The sequence below is a fragment of the Gymnodraco acuticeps genome, unplaced genomic scaffold, assembly GCF_902827175.1.
Source record: "Gymnodraco acuticeps unplaced genomic scaffold, fGymAcu1.1, whole genome shotgun sequence".
Classification (NCBI taxonomy): Eukaryota; Metazoa; Chordata; class Actinopteri; order Perciformes; family Bathydraconidae; genus Gymnodraco; species Gymnodraco acuticeps.
The window spans coordinates 523,424-541,881 of NW_022990274.1; positions in this window are offsets into that span (position 1 = coordinate 523,424).

The following is an 18,458-nucleotide window of genomic DNA, read 5'->3' on the forward strand; positions in this document are numbered from 1 at the left end:
CACTCTAATAACTTCACATGACATACCCACACCCTGTCATCATCACCTATCTGAGGAGTGTTTCTCTATACTTGACATCTATTGGTTTGTAGATGGATGTGTAATAAGGTAGTTAAAGATATTTAGCTTCAGAGCGTTTGTTTTCAGGGTAACAGACTGTCTGTCAAATGGGCAACTTTACATACAACCATCTTGATGTTCAACATGATAATTTCCATCACTAACACCTATATAACATTAAAAGGTATAAGGTATATTTCACCCGACAAAAAATAATTTAAGACTTGAACTCCCCTATTTCCTCTGAAGCAATGATGTGATGATACATTTGTAATAGCACTCATAAACACAGATCATCAAGCTTTCAAATGAGAGGAATTCATTACTGCTGATGATTTGTTGGTTCTAATTACAAGGACAATCACATTAACTCATCGGAGTGGGTTTGCTCTCTAATAACCTGAGAATATTTGAGTCCTGACTAATGAATAAAGTGACATGATTACATTTAGCCAATTAGCTTTACATGCCTTTCTGTAGTTTCCGAAAATACAATATACTCAATACTTATTAGGTATATTTCACTCATGACAACACCAAATCTAAACTCCACCTTACATTAAGCTTCCTTTTGGGATTGTCTGCTTTGACCTAATCTCTGCTCTCTAATTTTCAATGTGTTTTATCAGTGAACATGGACACACGTCTGCACCATGTCTTCCTGAAAGAATTAATCAAATGCACTCTTCAATTAGCTAGATAGCTCATTATCAATGTCAAAATGGCTTAGTTTAGATTATAAATGTTGTCCTTTTACAGTGTATTAGCTAAACTTAATCTCGCACACGATTGTACATTGCTTTGTGCCCCCGCTGCCTCAGCCATTATTTACACATGCACTCGACTAAAAGAGCATTCCTGATGTATGTTAAATAAAAAACAAAGACAATTAAGAAAGGTAATTATCTAAAAATACAAAAAGGCATCACATTTTCATGTAATTATTATATTTTACAATTCCTCTTTTCAGTTCTGATTTTCCCACCTAACAATTTCACTTACTTTAAATATATTTGCATTTTTGTGTACAAAATACACAGGAATGGCATTACTTAGTGAACTGTGAAGGTGTTGGTAAAGAAAAGAAAAATGACTTTTTTTACTAGCAAGTCAACTTCATCTTGGTCTAGTTGTGTATTGCATTCACAGGCAAGTTGGATGTCAATCATCTCATCTCTTTCTCAATGATAACAACATTTTTGTAATATGTGTATGCTTGGATTTGTCTTTAAGTGTTTACTGTATATCTTCAGTTGAGTTGAAGGTATCCACCATCTGAAGTCCTCCTTTGCCAGCTCTCTCTCTGAGCAAAAATGCAATTTCAGAAAATATCAACAACACTCCTGCTGCCTCGCCTCTGCACTCGAGCAGGAGAGTGAGGGGTTGGGGATTGGAGGGGGGACGTCTTGAGAGAGCACAGAACCTGCTATAATGGGCAAGCACTTGGCACATTCCCCCCAGAGAAGCTCCCATGTGCACGGCCCAATCACTGTCTGCTGAGGCGCTGCAGCCTGTTGGCTAAAACAACCAAATCCCCCCCCCTGCCCGCCTCTCCCACCATGCTCTGCCTATAGGAATATGCTGCCAAGCCAAACACTGGCTGACGAAAAACAAATACCCCGCCGTCAGCCTCCCTCTCTCACAGGCTGAACGACTCGGGGAATTTAAACTTGTGCACCTCCCACGCACCCGCCTCGGACAATTGTACATGTCACTGTAGTGGGTTAAATACATTGTAAGCATATACATCTTGTGTGTAATATAAACACCCCCCAGGAGAGCTCCCGTTTAACCGCTCAACAAATGTCACTGATCTGTTTAGGTTACAATTAGCTTAGCAGTAGCATGCCAGCCGTGTGCCGTAAGGAGCTGGGCTGCCTCGTGTAATACAATCAGAGGTAGGAAGTAACTAAGTACATTTACTCAAGTACTGTACAATTTTAAAACAAAAGTACAATTTTGAGATACTTTTACTTACATAATTAAGTACAATCTGGAGGTCTTGTACTATTTCCATGTTATGCTACTTTGTAGGCCTACTTCTACTCCACTACAGCTCAGAGGTAAATGGTGTACTTTTACTCCACTACATGTATCTAATACCTTTAGTTACTTTACAGATGTGGATGAATGATGTGAAATCTAATCAAGTGTTAAATCAGACTTTAGTTCCACCTGGAGTAAATCCACAAGCTACCCTGCAGTATACAAAGTCATTCAGACTAGCTGCACCTTTAACAGCTTTGAGAACACTTTAATGATCAATCATTATAAAACATATCATATATATTATTCTGAAATGGACTAATCTGCACAATGACTACTTTTACTTTTGGTACTTTAGATATATTTAGATGCCAATACTTTTGTACTATTCCTCAAGTCATATTTTGAATGCAGGACTTTTACTCGAGTATTCCTACACTTAGTTATTTGACTTAAGTACAAGCTTTGAGTACTTCTCCCACCTCTGAATAAAATAAATCATTTATTTCTGAGTTTATATCCCACTTGTTCTCCGTTGTCTTTTATGATAGCCCATGTGCTGTCTTTGTGGCAGCTTCACAGAGAAAGGGATCAACTGGAGGGTGCATTAGAGGGTCCACACCAACTGGGTCCCTCTCTCTGTTCATACTTTATCAAAGGCATCTAATTAGGCTTATGGGTAGGAAAATAACAATGATGTAAAGGCTGAAGGAGTCGCATCTGGAGTAGAGTCAGGGAGAAACAAGGAGAAGTGCTTTGCTGCTTCTCAGTAGTTGAGTGGGCATCTTCCAGTCTGTGTACTTTATATGACATCAGAGGGATAATTCCGTCTAATGTTGAGTAATATGGGTCTCATCACTGGAAATGGCGGATACATTATACAAAGATGAAATATACTGTACTTTCAAAAAAGAGGCAAACTTCATTTGACCCAGCAGGTTGCACTACAGGGATTTCAGGTTAATCACCTTAGCAAATGTTTACTTTGTGACTAGAATTGAGTGGGGTTGTGGCAAACAAGAGTCATGAAACTGAACATCCTGGGAAAAACTGGACTTCCACTTATACCAACATAATATTCAACACAAATTCAATGAGATAACATAGTACAAAATGGGGCGAAGCCTGCAAGCTAGTTGAGGCAGTCAACTGGTCATATTGACGAGCACCGCGTCCCTCTTACAACCAACCAATCACATTCTCCAAAACTTTAAATCTGTGGAGTGATGAGGCCCGAGTCTAGACGCCAAATTCAAACTATATGCTGCTTCTAATAAACATATAAAGAAACACGTGAGTTGTCTGACGAAAATGCATATAATGGGAAATACCAGACATATCAGATTCAGAATCAGTCGTAGCTTTACACATATGAGGAATTTGCTTTGGTATATACAATATGCACTGAATGTACGCTCAACACAACTGAGGCCTAACTCACACACTCTGGATCTGTCCACCAATCCAACATTTCTGGGTGGTAGTAACCACTACATGGACCCCATTCCTCGGCTGTAGCATTCCATTTCTCTCTTTTCATACTCTGCAATTTGACAAATGCTCAATACAAATCACAACACCCCTGATTGTCGCCCTAACTATCCCCTAGAAAACAATATTACTTAACTTGAAAAGTTGGAAAAACATTCAGCATACCACAATGGCTAGCTCTAAACATGACACATACAACAATCAGCTTAAAAAAATAGTCAACCTGAACAGGTATATAAAATATATTCAACAATTCTCAGATATATCTTGTTGCCACTGAGCTAATGCCACACCACAACAACAGAATGATAATTCACAATACTACACCGAACCTATCCTGTAAACCTGCGTGAAAATATCCAAACAGATTCTCCCCTCTCTTCACTCACAAATGGATACACATCCTTTTTATGTATTGTCCATGTTGACCATGTGTGTCTCTTGGTGTAAGAATTGTCCGCCATCAAAGACCAAGTCCATCTTTGGACGCGCACCATCTCCCCCGTCTTCATCACCATGCCTACCACAATCATCCAAACCAAAACAATACAAGGAAGATGGAAGCAGATTTCCAAACCCCCCTTTCTACAGTGTAGCCCTCACCCTGCCCTCCTATGATGAGAGGAGCAGGGTGGTGGGTCCTCCCTCCCTTTCAAAGCCTGATAGGGATGTGTGTGTACAAAACGCTGCAAACTGATATTTGCTGGGTCCAGGCTCAAGGGCGTATGGCACTCTCAACTTTTTCCAGGACAAGACGGGGCCCTGCCTGCAGCTTTGCCGATATCTGTGTTGATAGGTAATAGATTAAGAGCGGTGAATCATCTTAGATACAGGAAGCGCTCAAACGTTTGTGTGAGTTTATCTAATTTAGCAGTGATTCCATGTCAGCCACAGCTTGTTACAAAAAACATGACTGATAGTGTGTTTAACAAACTTAAACTAGCTTTATTTTATTATGTTTTTAACAGAAACTTGGATTGAACAAAATAACAGTGCAGCTGTTCTTATCGAATCAACCCCTCCCAACTTTAGTTTTATGAGTCAGGAAAGAATGCATAAGAAAGGGGGTGGAGTTGCTATTCTGTTCAATGATTCCCTTCAATGCAGGAAGACATCTTATGGGAACTTTGCTTCTTTTGAATATGTGGCCCTTCAGCTGAAATGCTCCTCTCGAGCTCTGTTCCTAAATATCTATAGACCACCCAAATACTGTGCAAGCTTTTTTGATGACTTTACTGAACTGCTGTCTATAGTGTGTATTGACTTTGACCGTCTAGTCATTGTTGGTGATTTTAACATCCATGTTGACAACCCCCAGGACAGAGGGGCTAAAGAACTGTTTTGTGTTCTTGATAGCTATGGACTGACTCAGCATGTGACGGAGCCCACGCACAATAAGGGGCACACTCTGGATTTAATTATCTCAAAGAGTCTGAATATCTCTAAGGTTGTGGTGACTGATGTTGCACTCTCTGACCATTCCTGTGTTTTCTTTGAGAGCTCTATTTCTGTTCACAAAAATGTTCAAAAAGAGGTAACCACAAAGCGATATTTAACTGAAAATACTAGGGAAATGTTTACTCAGAATTTTTCTTCCACACTTGCCCCTGCTAACATCTCAGTAAATGAGCTAGTAGATCATTTTAATTCAAAAATTAAATTGTCTGGCAAGAAAATATCTCCATGGAGAAAGGCCATGACCGTGAAAACAGAAAAAGAGAATGTCGAAAAGCTGAACGCAGGTGGCGAAAAACTAATCTCCAGGTTCACTTTGAAATCTATAAAGAGAGACTTGGCCTTTATAATTTGGAATTGAAAAATGCACAACAGTCTTTCTTCTCTGACATCATTACCAAAAACAACGCTCGTGCCTTGTTTGCTACCGTCGACAGACTAACTAACCCCCCAGTGTCAGTAGCCTCTGAATTTCTATCCACCAGGGCATGCAATGATTTTGCCTCCTTCTTCACTGACAAAATTCAGAAAATCAGACAAGCAGTCAGTGCCTCTGCATCAGGTACAGCAAATGTGTTGTCCCTATGTCCACCTAATATCAATTCAGACAACATGACACAATTCCATCAGATTAATGATAAAAACCTAGAGGACATTATTCAACTTCTGAAATCCTCCTCTTGCTGCCTTGATATTATTCCAACAGGATTTTTAAAATCCTGTTGGAATAATGAAAGATGTTTTTCCTTGCATGGCCTCAAATCTACTTCATATAGTAAACAAATCTCTTCACTCAGGTATTTTTCCACAGGCCCTGAAAACTGCAGTCATTAAACCGCTCTTAAAAAAGAATAATCTAGATGCTTCAGTAATGAACAATTACAGGCCCATATCAAACCTGCCATTTCTAGGTAAAATCATTGAAAAAGTTGTTTTTCAACAGTTGAGTAATTTCTTGCATTTAAATAACTGTTTCGATGTGTTCCAGTCAGGCTTTCGTCCAAACCACAGCACTGAGACTGCTCTTGTAAAGGTCTTTAATGACATCCACTTAAACACAGACAGTGGCAGAACTTCAGTGTTAGTATTATTAGATCTCAGTGCTGCATTTGACACTGTTGACCACAACATATTACTAGACCGACTGGAAAACTGGGTGGGACTTTCGGCAACAGTTCTAAATTGGTTTGAATCCTACTTAAAGGACAGAAAAAACGTTGTTTCTATAGGTAAATACACATCTGAGTTGACAAATATGACATGTGGGGTACCTCAAGGCTCCATCCTGGGGCCTCTTCTCTTTAACATCTACTTGCTACCACTGGCTCAGATAATGAAAAACAACAAAATAAGTTACCATAGCTGTTACCATAGATGACACACACATTTACGTAACAATTTCACCAGGAGACTATTCTCCAATTCAAACACTGAGTAAGTGCATTGAACACATCAATGACTGGATGTGTCAGAACTTTCTCCAATTAAACAAAGATAAAACTGAGGTAATGGTTTTTGGAGCCAAGTCAGAACGTATAAAAGTTAGCGCTGAGCTTCAGTCTGCAATGTTCAAAACAACAGATAAAGCCAGAAATCTAGGTGTAGTCATGGACTCTGACCTGAGTTTCAACAGTCACATTAAAACTGTTACTAAATCAGCTTACTATCACCTAAAGAATATATCTAGGATTAAAAGACTAATGTCACAGCAGGATTTGGAAAAACTTGTCCATGCTTTTATCTTCAGTAGACTGGACTACTGTAATGGTGTCTTCACAGGTCTCACTAAAAAATCTATTAGAAAGCTGCAGCTGATTCAGAACGCCGCTGCTCGAGTCCTCACTAACACTAAGAAAGTGGATCACATCACTCCTGTTCTGAAGTCTCCTGCTAAATGATGAACCATCCAGATCTCTCAGGTCTTCAGGGACTGGTCAGCTTTCTGTCCCCAGAGTCAGAACTAAACATGGTAAAGCAGCGTTCAGTTATTATGCTCTGGAACAAACTCCCAGAAACCTGCAGGTCCGCTGCAACTCTGACTACTTTTAAATCCAGGCTGAAGACTTTTCTTTTTGCCGCTGCTTTTAATTGAACTATTCACATCTTAGACTGCACTGTAACTTTTATCCATGTATTTTTTCTTTTAATGTTTATTTTTTTATCTTTTCTTTTTAATGACTGATTTTAAATGCCATTTTCTTAATGTCTTTAATTTTTTGTAAAGCACTTTGAATTGCCTTGTGTTGAAAGGTGCTATATAAATAAACGTGCCTTGCCTTGCCTTGCCCTGTCTTGCCTAAACAGAGACAGGTTCCGGTCCTCGTCAATATGACCAGTTGTTCTTATGTCAGCATACTTTCATACTGAGAAGGTTCATGTTTGTAGATGATAGAATACATGTAAAATAATTGCCAAAGGAGGTCCCTCTGCAGGCGTGCCATACAACCTCAAGAGACATATCCCCTTTTTTTGGAGGTGTTGGATTCTTACATTGACTGAAATAACTTGCAAACAGAACCAATGCATGACCTTCTCTCGTCTTTGTAAGTGATTGTCCTGATAATTGAAGCAAAACAAATGTTCAACCCGACAAGAGAAATGTTTTTGATTCAATATACAACTAATACAATGTTGCTGTTGCTAAATAAAGTTGGGAACATCTTTTTTAACATAAAGTGAAATGTAAAACAACTAGCAGAAGAGGCAAAGGCTTATACAAAATGAATGTAGCCAGAACAAGCACAGCTCACTTTCAATGGTTTCTCTCTAGCCATCACTCTCCACTTGGTGACCGTTGCTCTCCACTTATTTCATGGCTCTGGCAGCAACACAAACACTCTTGTCCTGTGCACTTTGATATACACCCTGATGCAAGATAAACGTTACTAATGATCCAAAGCGACTAACAGATTAATGTCGAAAGCAAACAGTGTCCTGTTGAAAATAAAAAAGGTCACCCATCTGGCAGGCGAGCATTACAACTCTTTTTTGGGAGGAGGCCATTTTAATGAATAAAATGGATGATCCAAAGTCTGCCGGTCACACCGATTCGTGCCTTAAAAACTCCGCCTGTGTTTGACTAAAGGGGCCAATGTCAGCACAGTCCCTGAGGCAATAGTTAGCTAAATAAGCCTTGTCAGGTCTCGCTATCAAAGTCCAGGGAGATTTATACCCTGCCATTGTTGTTGTTTGAATGCCCCCAAAGAGCCCCCTTTAGGATGTTTGCAGTGTAAAGGTCCATGCAGAGGGAACAGACCCAGCGGACAGCCGGCCTGTCAGAGCTGTGTTTGAGGAAGGCTTGAAATAGGTCTGTCTGTCAGCACAGAGCAAATGCTTTAATCTGTGAGAAAACAACACCTCCGAGACCCCCCCCGCAGCTCTATAGACTGCATGTTCACTTCACATCAAGTGCTGTTTGTCCTGCTATTAAGATAGATAGATGTGAAGATGTGTCGACCGTACACCACCTCGCCTTCCTGCAGTGGTGTAAAGTAACTAAGTACATTTACTCAAGTACTGTACTTAAGTGCAGTCTGGAGGTACTATTTCAATTTGTTGCTACTTTGTACTACTACTCCACTACAATTCAGAGGTAAGTGGTGTACTTTTACTCCACTACATTTATTTAATACCTTTAGTTACTTTACAGATTTTGGACTCTTAAATCAGACTTTAGTTAAACCTGGAGTAAATTCACAAGCTACCTTTTTTTGCACAAAATGTACGTATTGCAGCCTACTAACATTACATCACAAGATATATTTGACTTTTAATTTCAAGCTACTGTACACCATTTTTGTATCTCTATTTTCTATCTATCTAGCTACCCTGCAGTATACAAAGTCATTCAAACTAGCTGCACCTTACCAGCTTTGATAACACGTAAATGCATCGGTACTTTTACTTGAGTATCATTTTGAATACAGGACTTCTACTTGTAGCAGAGTGTTCCTACATTTCTGGTTCTATTAATACTGTGAGCCATGCACAGCCCTCCACTTTAAAATATAATACACTGTACTTTGTCATATTATATACTGATTGTCCTAAGTTTTTTAGGTTATTTTGTATATTTTAATTAACATTTGGTGTAAATACTTGTCTTTATTCTTTTTTAATGCTAAATAGTTTCTTCAAAACACTTTCTTATTATTATTGTTATCATTTTGAACAACTTATGTTCTTTGATTTATAAGTTTGCATGTTAGATTGTGTAATCTGGCAATAAACTTGATTCTGATTTTACTTGACCTAATGTTGCTAAAGCATGTTTCACAGTTTCTGAACTGAGGAGCTGAGCCGTTTTCATTAAGTTGCTGCAGTCAAGTCGCCAAAAAGATAGAAATGATCACTGGATGCCATGGCAACCACACAGTGAGTTATGATGCCTGTGAACAATGGTAAAAGACACGGCAGAAGCAATTAGCCTGAGGAATGTGAGCAGTTTCTTCAGCTGAGCTCGGAGAATTGTCTGGAATATTGTCAAAGAATGAGCTAATAAAAGTACAACATAAAACGTGAAATTGACAAGAATATGTGAATAATTCATGTAAGTAAATAATACTCGATGCAACATTATGAACAATACTCTGAGTTATTATGAGACACAGATTATGGATGTAATTGATATTCCTGTGGTGCTGTAAACAGATTTGGAGGACAAAGTTAAATGTTTCTCCGGAGCGGTAGAAATCTCCCTTTTACTGCAGGAAGAGTTGTAGCGGTAACACTTTATATAGAGTTAAAAGCTGCTCTTGAAACCACAAAAAGTGTAAGTCAGAGGAGATAAAAGCTCAGCATATGATTATTAACTACAGATTCCTCCTGGGACATCCTCCTACTCTGAGAACACGTCTCTGAGAGATAACACATTTTTTCAAATAGGCAGTTAGTTTGCCTGAAAATTCTTGTGAAAGTTAAGTTAACTAAATTAGCAATAGTGGTAGCCTTCCATGTGATATGTTTGTTGTTTTCTGGTGGGTGAAGTGATGACTTTGCTTTTGTTTTAGTCAACTCAAGTTAAGGAAAAAAGCATATTTCATAAACAATTACTCAACTGCAGGGACCAACATTGACCAAAGGGCACAGTGACGTTTTTTGGTATTCCTACAAATGACTACTTTTGTGACAATGCTCAAGTGATATTCTAATGTATGTATTTAACCTTTGTGTTGTCTTCGTGTCAATTGTGTACTGTAACTTTTGTCCTACCAATTTGACTGTTTATAAAGCATAATCCAAATCAGTGTTACACTTTTTTAGCCAACTTAATTTCGCCTTATTACCACAAGTGTTCCTTTAATTGGAATTGATGGTCAATAGAACTAATTTGAACAAAAATATATAAGTATATATAAAGTTACAAGACAAGAATGCTGACCGATTTTACAAAATTGTCACCGGAAGACCACATATGCTAACAATGTGTATAAAACATCGCTAATTCAATGAAAGTAGTGATCATTAATATTTCTTGGAAAGAACGTAATAAGGAACAATTCATAAAAATAATAAATTATTAATACATTTGATTTTTGTAACGCTTTTCCTAGTGCTCAAAGATGCATTCATGTATGTATTGTTGCAATCAGACAGAATAACCCCTTATTCTGATGTAAAAAATGACCTGAGGACAACAGGAAGGTTACAAACCCATGACTGAGATCAGATCACAAAGGGTAAACAATGGTGTCAGAGCCAATCGTTACACAGAGTTTTCAACATAGAAGTGCCTTAGCCAATCAGAGTGCAGATCCCGCACTACCGTAGGCAGGCTTGACTGGGGTGACAAAAAGGTACAATAGAAAAAGGCCATTCTCATAGGAAGGCAAAGGGCAGTTGCTCAAGCCCCATTAGGGTCTATATGTGCATGTGCCGGGGGCTAAGTGACAAACAGATCCAGAAGAATGTCAATATACATTCTACCATTGTAATGATACATTTCTGACAAGCTTAAAAATGCCAAAATGTTTCATGGATCTCAAAGGAAATGCAGAATTGGTTGTAGTTCTTTGTGAGTTTATTGATACGAAGCTTAGCATTGCACAGTCATCAAATCTATTGATAATAAAAAACAGTGAATCTGTTTATGAAGTAATTGACACCGCAGTTCAATTCATTTGAGGTTTCTTAAGGTTTGATTAAATCGGTTATTTTTGACCTTGCATTATTTATTACAAAGTTGTTTTGATATCTTCTGTGTAAATGTATTACCAGCAGGTGAAAACCAAAATGGTGTCTGTATCCATAATCATAATTGTGTTCCGTCTGTATAAAGATGCTCTGCAACAGAATCCTAAGCATAAGGAAGAAGAGTGGCTCTCAGTCATTTGACAAGGCAATTCATTTTATAAATACAATTCAAATAAGCAATATCCTTAACAACAGAAGTGGTGTTGATTTGCATTCTATTCAACAACATTTAAAAAGTAATAAAATACAATTCCAATTCCACCAGCCTTATGCTGTGAATGTCAGACACTCTTATTTATTTCAGCATGTTCATTAAAAAAAAATATCAAAAGCCTATTTTTATCATAATTCTGAGTAATTGATGGCTACATAATATATGTTGTCCTTAAATAAACAATGTTTGATGACATGACATTGTTATTAAGAAACACACAACTGTAGTTGATTGTAAGCAGTGTGGTTGATCAGTGACTCTTCAGTATCAGAGTGATCCAGAGAGAGCAGAGCGTTTGATCAGAACACAGCTGCATACAAAGACTTCATATCAATGAGCACGGTGGGACAGAGAGAACACTGCTGTCCTGGACCAGATGCTCCATGTTCCCCACCTGGTGAGGGCAGATGACAGGACACTGCTGCCCCTCTGCCCCCCCCAGGCTGGGACTGAGTCTGTGTCCTTTGATCTACAGATGCTCCCTCGTCCCTCTGCAGCCAACCAGCAGACTCTAAACCCTGACGTCTCCCTTCGTCTCTGACTGTGGTCAGTTAGCCCGTTCTCCTGGGGTTTGAGTCCTCCATATTTGTATGCTCCAGTAAAGCACAAGCACACCCGTACTGCCGTGAAGAGGAGCTTATGAGGTCACATGTTAGGTACAGTTTATTTGTTATCACATCTCACTATTTATATCATTCAGGTAATGCAAACCTGCTTTTTAGCATGATTTTAAGCAGTATATTGGCTCTTTATTAGTAGTATAAAGTCTACGCCTCACTCTAACAAGTGATCTTTTTGGTCAAACACTTGCATGTTTTACTGTATTATTCCGTTTGCTTCGGTCCCTGTGAAGCTGACAATTGAGCGGCCCGACCAAGCAAGGAGGCAGAGGCAGAACGTCCAAAAATACAACCCGGTGTGGGCATTTATTAAATCATGAACACATGACACACGGCCTCAATCCTGCTGTTTCTCCCTGAACACAGCCTGCAGCCACAAGGATCTCACACACACTCTACCTGCCTCCATACACAGGTAAACAGAGCCTAAATACCTACACACTAATCAGCACAACAAGACACTGGTGAGGGAGGAGCAATTAGACACAGGTGGGGGGGGGAGGAGACAACACAGGGCACCAAGTGAACATAATCAGGAGTAACAGAAAGAACGGGAGTCGGAACACTTTTCAAAATAAAAACGTATCTTCGTCACAGTCCCCCTCAGTATTTTGTAATATAAAGCACTGACCAATTTCTTAGGCGTGTGTTCACAAAGTGTATTAAGCACAACATTTGTATTCAGTGATTTATCAAACTGGATTTACAACATTAGGATTGCTTGGCTCCTCGAACCAGGTCAAGTTTTCATCCATGTCTGTTTACAATTGTAATACTTATAACCATACTTTACTTGAATTGTATCCTCTTAGGTGTTTGTGTGAAATTGTCATAATTAGCATTCAAATTCTTAAGTTATGTCGAAAAACATTTGTTGTGAGGTCACAGTGACCATCACCTTTGACGTCCAAAAAACCACATATCCTTGAGGTTTATACCAAATGTTTGCATTTGATTGCATTAAACGGGATAGGCTTGAGTTCACAGTGACCTTGAACTTTGATCACCAGTGTAATGAATGCATCCCATAGTAACATATGGACCTATTCTCCATAATGTAATCCAAAGGTTTCTGAAGTTACTACTGATTGATAAATGAAGAGCCCTGGTACCAACAACAGTGCCAGAAACACAGTGGAAATAAAGCTGGTGAAATTTGAATGTCTCATAAATAAAACGGCAATGCTTATTCTTGGCAGACCAGCTGTAAAATGTGCAAATTGTATGTAGTGTTAATAAGAAAACCCCTCTCTAACTCAGTGTGTGTGTGTGTGTGTGTGTGTGTGTGTGTGTGTGCGTGTGTGTGTGTTAACATGCTGCTTGCTTTCAGTCCGCTGCCTTTGTTGCTAATTACCACTTCTGTTCTCCAATCTAATCTGATTAGAATTCAGTTTTCTGTCCCCTCCCTTTCTTCTCTTTGTCACTCTCTACTTGTTCATCCCCTGTAGAGGAGACAGTCAGAAGGCTTGGCTGCTGATTTATCCTTCAAGCCATGCTCGTTTATGTGAATGCAAGAAAAGCCTGACATCCGTACACTTCACCATGGATTCACATCCCATACAGCTGGCCATGCATGCAAAGTCTGACTCTGTAATGAAGCAGAGGGCCAGAGTTGTGCTTTGTAAATATCACGCTTTCTTCGTATCAGCACAATTTGCCCTTTTTTTATTCACGTATGCACACCTTCCTGTTGGGTTGTACAATGAGTGCAACAGTGCAGCCAGTATTTTTCATTTTCTATGAATCCATCTCTCCATCCATCTCCAATTAAATATCTTCTGTCTCGTTCTTCTTATCCTTGAAATCAAATAGGAGTCCCATTTCTTCATGAGCTCTCTAGCTCGCTCTCAAACCACATTTGCACTACTCATCCTACATCACTCAGTCAAACTAACCTACATCGTTTCTGAAGGCAACCGCAGGTACCAGCTTGTTTGAGAGAAAAAACACTAGAAAAGGAAGAAAAAAGGAAAAACAGTTGGGCATCAGCATCCTGTCTCTAATGGATTCTGAAGTGGAGGGAGGGAACATTCTCACTGACAATGAGTCTGTTTAGAATCTCGGATGAAAAGATGGCATTGTGATCACCTGCTGTGAGACTGTCTGTTTACCATGCACCGCTGTGACATCACCGTGTCAGTAGATGTGGAGGAACACTTTGTACCTTACGTGCAGGGGGATTGACGGATTCACGGGATTCTGGTAATCTTATGATGCGTAAGAAACAGTTGATTTGCTGTGTATTTATACAAATAAATCATCACAAATTGCTTTTGTCATTCTTAGCTTTGGCTGTCAATGCCACCATGTCTAACTGGGAAACACATGGGTCAGATTATCAGAGAGATTAACCCTTGTATTGTGTTTGAAAGCTGTTACCGTTCATGGTGTTCGCGGGTCAATTTCGACCCATGATTTATTTCAGTCCAAAACACACAAAAATAATGAATATCATCCAATATTGTTTTAACTACATCATAACTAACTTATTATGCATTAATAACCGTACAATCCTGTTGTGATTGTATTCTATGGCCCCAAAACACATTACACCACATATTGCACACGTGCATGTGTGAGTGTTCAAGTGTTAGTGTATATATTCTTTGAGAAAGGTGGAGTTCCCGTGGGGGGAGGGGGGCAGAGGGAGGGGAGACCAGGTGCATGTTGTGAACAATTATTGTTACAGTGGATGAAGGGGGGGGGGGGAGGGGTGTCTAAAGTCAAAGATGAATCTTGATTGGGCAAAATTTGACCCAGAGCGACCCACAATAATTCTGCTGGGTCTCCCCAGTTTATATAGCTGTTGTGGAGCATATCATGAAGCCTTGTTCCGATAAAAAAAACTAGAGCGTAGTTATTATATAATTTTAAATTGAAACGGGTCACGGGAGACCCGGACACAACATAAGGGTTAAAACATACCAAAAAAAGGATGGCATCAAACTGAAATAAGTGCATCTTGCAATGTTGCTATAATTATTGCTTATTGCGTTGAAACAGAACAAATGGTGGATAAGTTGAAACAGGAAGTGATGTTTGGTTTATGGTTTTGTCTAGTTGCCTTAGTTATCTCCTTCAAAAAGAGGCTAACCTTAGCCACAATTTGTCCTTTCATGCATTACCTGCTAAGCGACCAGCACAACAGCTTTTTGGATTTACAAAGTCTCTTTTAACCACAAGTCCTTGGTAATAATAATAATAATAATTTCAATTTGTATAGCGCCTTTCACGAAACCCAAGGACGCTTTACAATGGGAAACAAAACAAAACAACAAAGTAATAATAATCATACAGATTGTTGATTCAGGAAATATCCTCAGAACAATGGTACATGTTGTTAAATGACCTTCTGTGTTCTTCAGAGATAGTGGGTGTTTCTCAATCGCGAGGATGCTGGCTTGGTAGTCGCGTTCTTCCAAGTCACTTCCTTCAGAAACGAAGCAAGTACACTTCCAAGCCACGGCTTCGGAAAACGAAGAAGAATGGAACAGGCTAACAAGTGTGCCACTCTCTCTAATGGTGTCAACATAAACTGTACCGAAAGTAAATACCTCACGATGTCTATGTAATTATGAACTTGCTTTACTTTCACGGAACACATGTTTGGTGATAACAAACAATGTAACAAAGTAACATATTTACCAACACATGTTCTACGCCACTACATACTTACATTTAAATGTGTGCTGCGTCGGTTCAGACATTCCCCTCAAGGGTTTTTGAAATTGGTCCGTGCGCAAAGCATTGTGGGGATTTTAAGGACGCCAAGTCTACCCATGTGCAGCCTCGAAATTTCCCCCAAACCAAGGACGCGGCCTCGGTGGAATTCCAAGCATGCTGGAGATTGGAATAGACCTTCGGCGGCACTCGATGACGTAGCATCCTTGAAATATTGGCTTGGAAGCCAGAATCCTCGAGATTGAGAAACGGCCAGTTTATTTTGTTTTCTTGATTTAATTCAACTGGAAAATCATCAAATGCATTGGTAATACATCAGAGGTACAAACCTGGGGCCAAGCTAACATTGGAATGTGCTCGGTACAATGTGACTAACATTCTAAAAGCTAGTAAATAGATTAAGTCAATAATAAATCACCATAACAAATTATGCCAGTTGTTATAATATATAATAATCCTTTACAATATGTCAAGGTTTTGCTTTTCTTTCTAAGTTGGCATAACAAATGTATACTAAATCAATTAGTATTGCTACTTGTAGATAGATAAATTGTTCAAGTTTAAAAAACACACAAATGCTTGGCTATATTAACAATATGCGTGTGATATAGGCAATGTCCAGGAACAAACTCAACCCTCAAGGACCCTTTGCCAGCGTGAGAACGGTCCCTATGACTTACATGTTTTTTTTTGCTTGAGAAAACACCTATATTTGGATTTCCTGGCTATAGTCTACTGATAGCAAACCACAAGATGTTCAGGAACAGAAGGAGATGACGTCCGGATAATTGGTAATCTGTTTAATACACAATTGTGTAACTATAGCAGCCGCTGACATATAGCTGTACTCTGCTGGAAGCAGTGTGTGTTCCAAGTCTATCTACTGCTGCTGACCCACAGTAATCATACAGCTCTGTCACACACGCAGAAGGAGGCTTTTATCTGATTGTCTCATCAACAAGTCTCTCAGATTTGAGATATAAAACGTCCAATATCTGCTGTTTCCGATGAAAACCCTGCTGATACAACTAATTTCACCTTCTAAATGATGAAGACGCAGCCCACATGCCAGTGGGGATCTCAGAGACGTTTGTTACCTGCAGGGAGCCAATCAGAAGGCTGCATCAGTGTTCCATCGCTCTACCTCCACTCAGAGTGAACAGATGGGGAGGAAGTTCACACCAGAGTAATTATGCCCGCTTTGTGTGCATTCATTCCCCGGGCGCCGTACATAATGGCAGCCCACTGCTCCTAACACTAGGATGGGTCAAATGCAGAGTACCTGTACTACGTAATGACAATAAGTTGAATCTTCTTCCATTCAGCATGTCCATAATGCTATTTGTGTCGAAACACGCATCTGCCCTGCTTCAGCCCTTAGCTCTTTACCCGCGGCTTCCAGTGGAGTTCCTGCCAAAACCAGCGCAGAAGAGAGGTGAGAAAGAGCTAGAATACATAAGCAGTCACGGCTGTCTGCATGGTGGAGGTAATTAAACAGAAATGACAAGATGAATGGAGGTCACACCTGCAGAATAAGCCTGCCATGTAAACTTTATCTCTGCTGATGCAGTGATCATTTGAAGTTTGGCTTTTATCTTGTGAAACCCTGGTGGATTTATCCCTTTGTCTTCTTTTACTTGTACAGATCTCCTTTTATATACTACTATGGTTTAGCGTCACGTTTTGCTGACAGGATTGCTGAAGTGTACTGTTTCAGTCGTTTCTGTTGTTGACCTAAAGCTGAAGTGTAGCGTGTATTTATCTAGAAACACTTTTACAGTAGCTCCACTAACAGAAACAACACTTCTGGCAACATATTTTCATAGTGCTATGGCTATGGTACAACATCGAAGCTATAGGAGTGGATCTTGGTGGTTGGGCTAGGCTGTTACTCTCAATTTATAAACTTCAAAGATGGTCCAGGTTAGACATTTGACCTCAAATCACTAAAGTGAACATAGGTTTTTGGGCAGCAAGTTTCACAAACATTTTTGCAAGTCTAGGATTACCAAGTTTATCAAGACATGACCAATGTCTCTGTCCTGTCTCACACATCCTGTGGGGGCACTGTGACTGTGCACAGGAATTATATATGAGCTTGAAATAGCTGACATGTAAGCCATGAGCTGCCTCCTTAAACAACATCTGACTTTGATCTTGTAGCATTCATGAAGCAACTACTTGTTTTTAAGTTCTACCAACAAAGTAGAATACATATTAGGCTATTAAGCTGCTAAATGCTCCACTATGTTAGCTAGCTATAGTAGCTCAATTGTCTACTCTGGTCCTTTCACTATGAAGTACATAGATTATAGATGAAACACTATAAACACAGTCATTTGTTTATGGGTAAGTTTGCATTAATATAACCATGTTAATCATCCTTAAACTGTCACCATTTTAGAAAACAGATGACATATAGGTTTTTACTAGGCAGATATGTTTTGGCTGTTACTGGAAAGAGTTGTAAATGAAATGCATTGTTCATTGTGTCATAACTTCCAATCTAACTGGGCATTGGATTTTCCCTAAAAGATTGTTAGAAAACGACACACCTGCTTTGAACAATAAGAGCCAACCCTATAGCGTAGCCACGAGGAGTGGAGCAGTGCGCAGTATAACACAACTACAATTCCGCAAAATAAATGTGTTCATCAAGGGGTCATTCCAAACATGTTTACTCGCTCTTGGCTCAGAAGAGTAATTTGACAACGACCAAACATTTATTGTGGCATTGATTTGGCTAATCTTTAGTACCC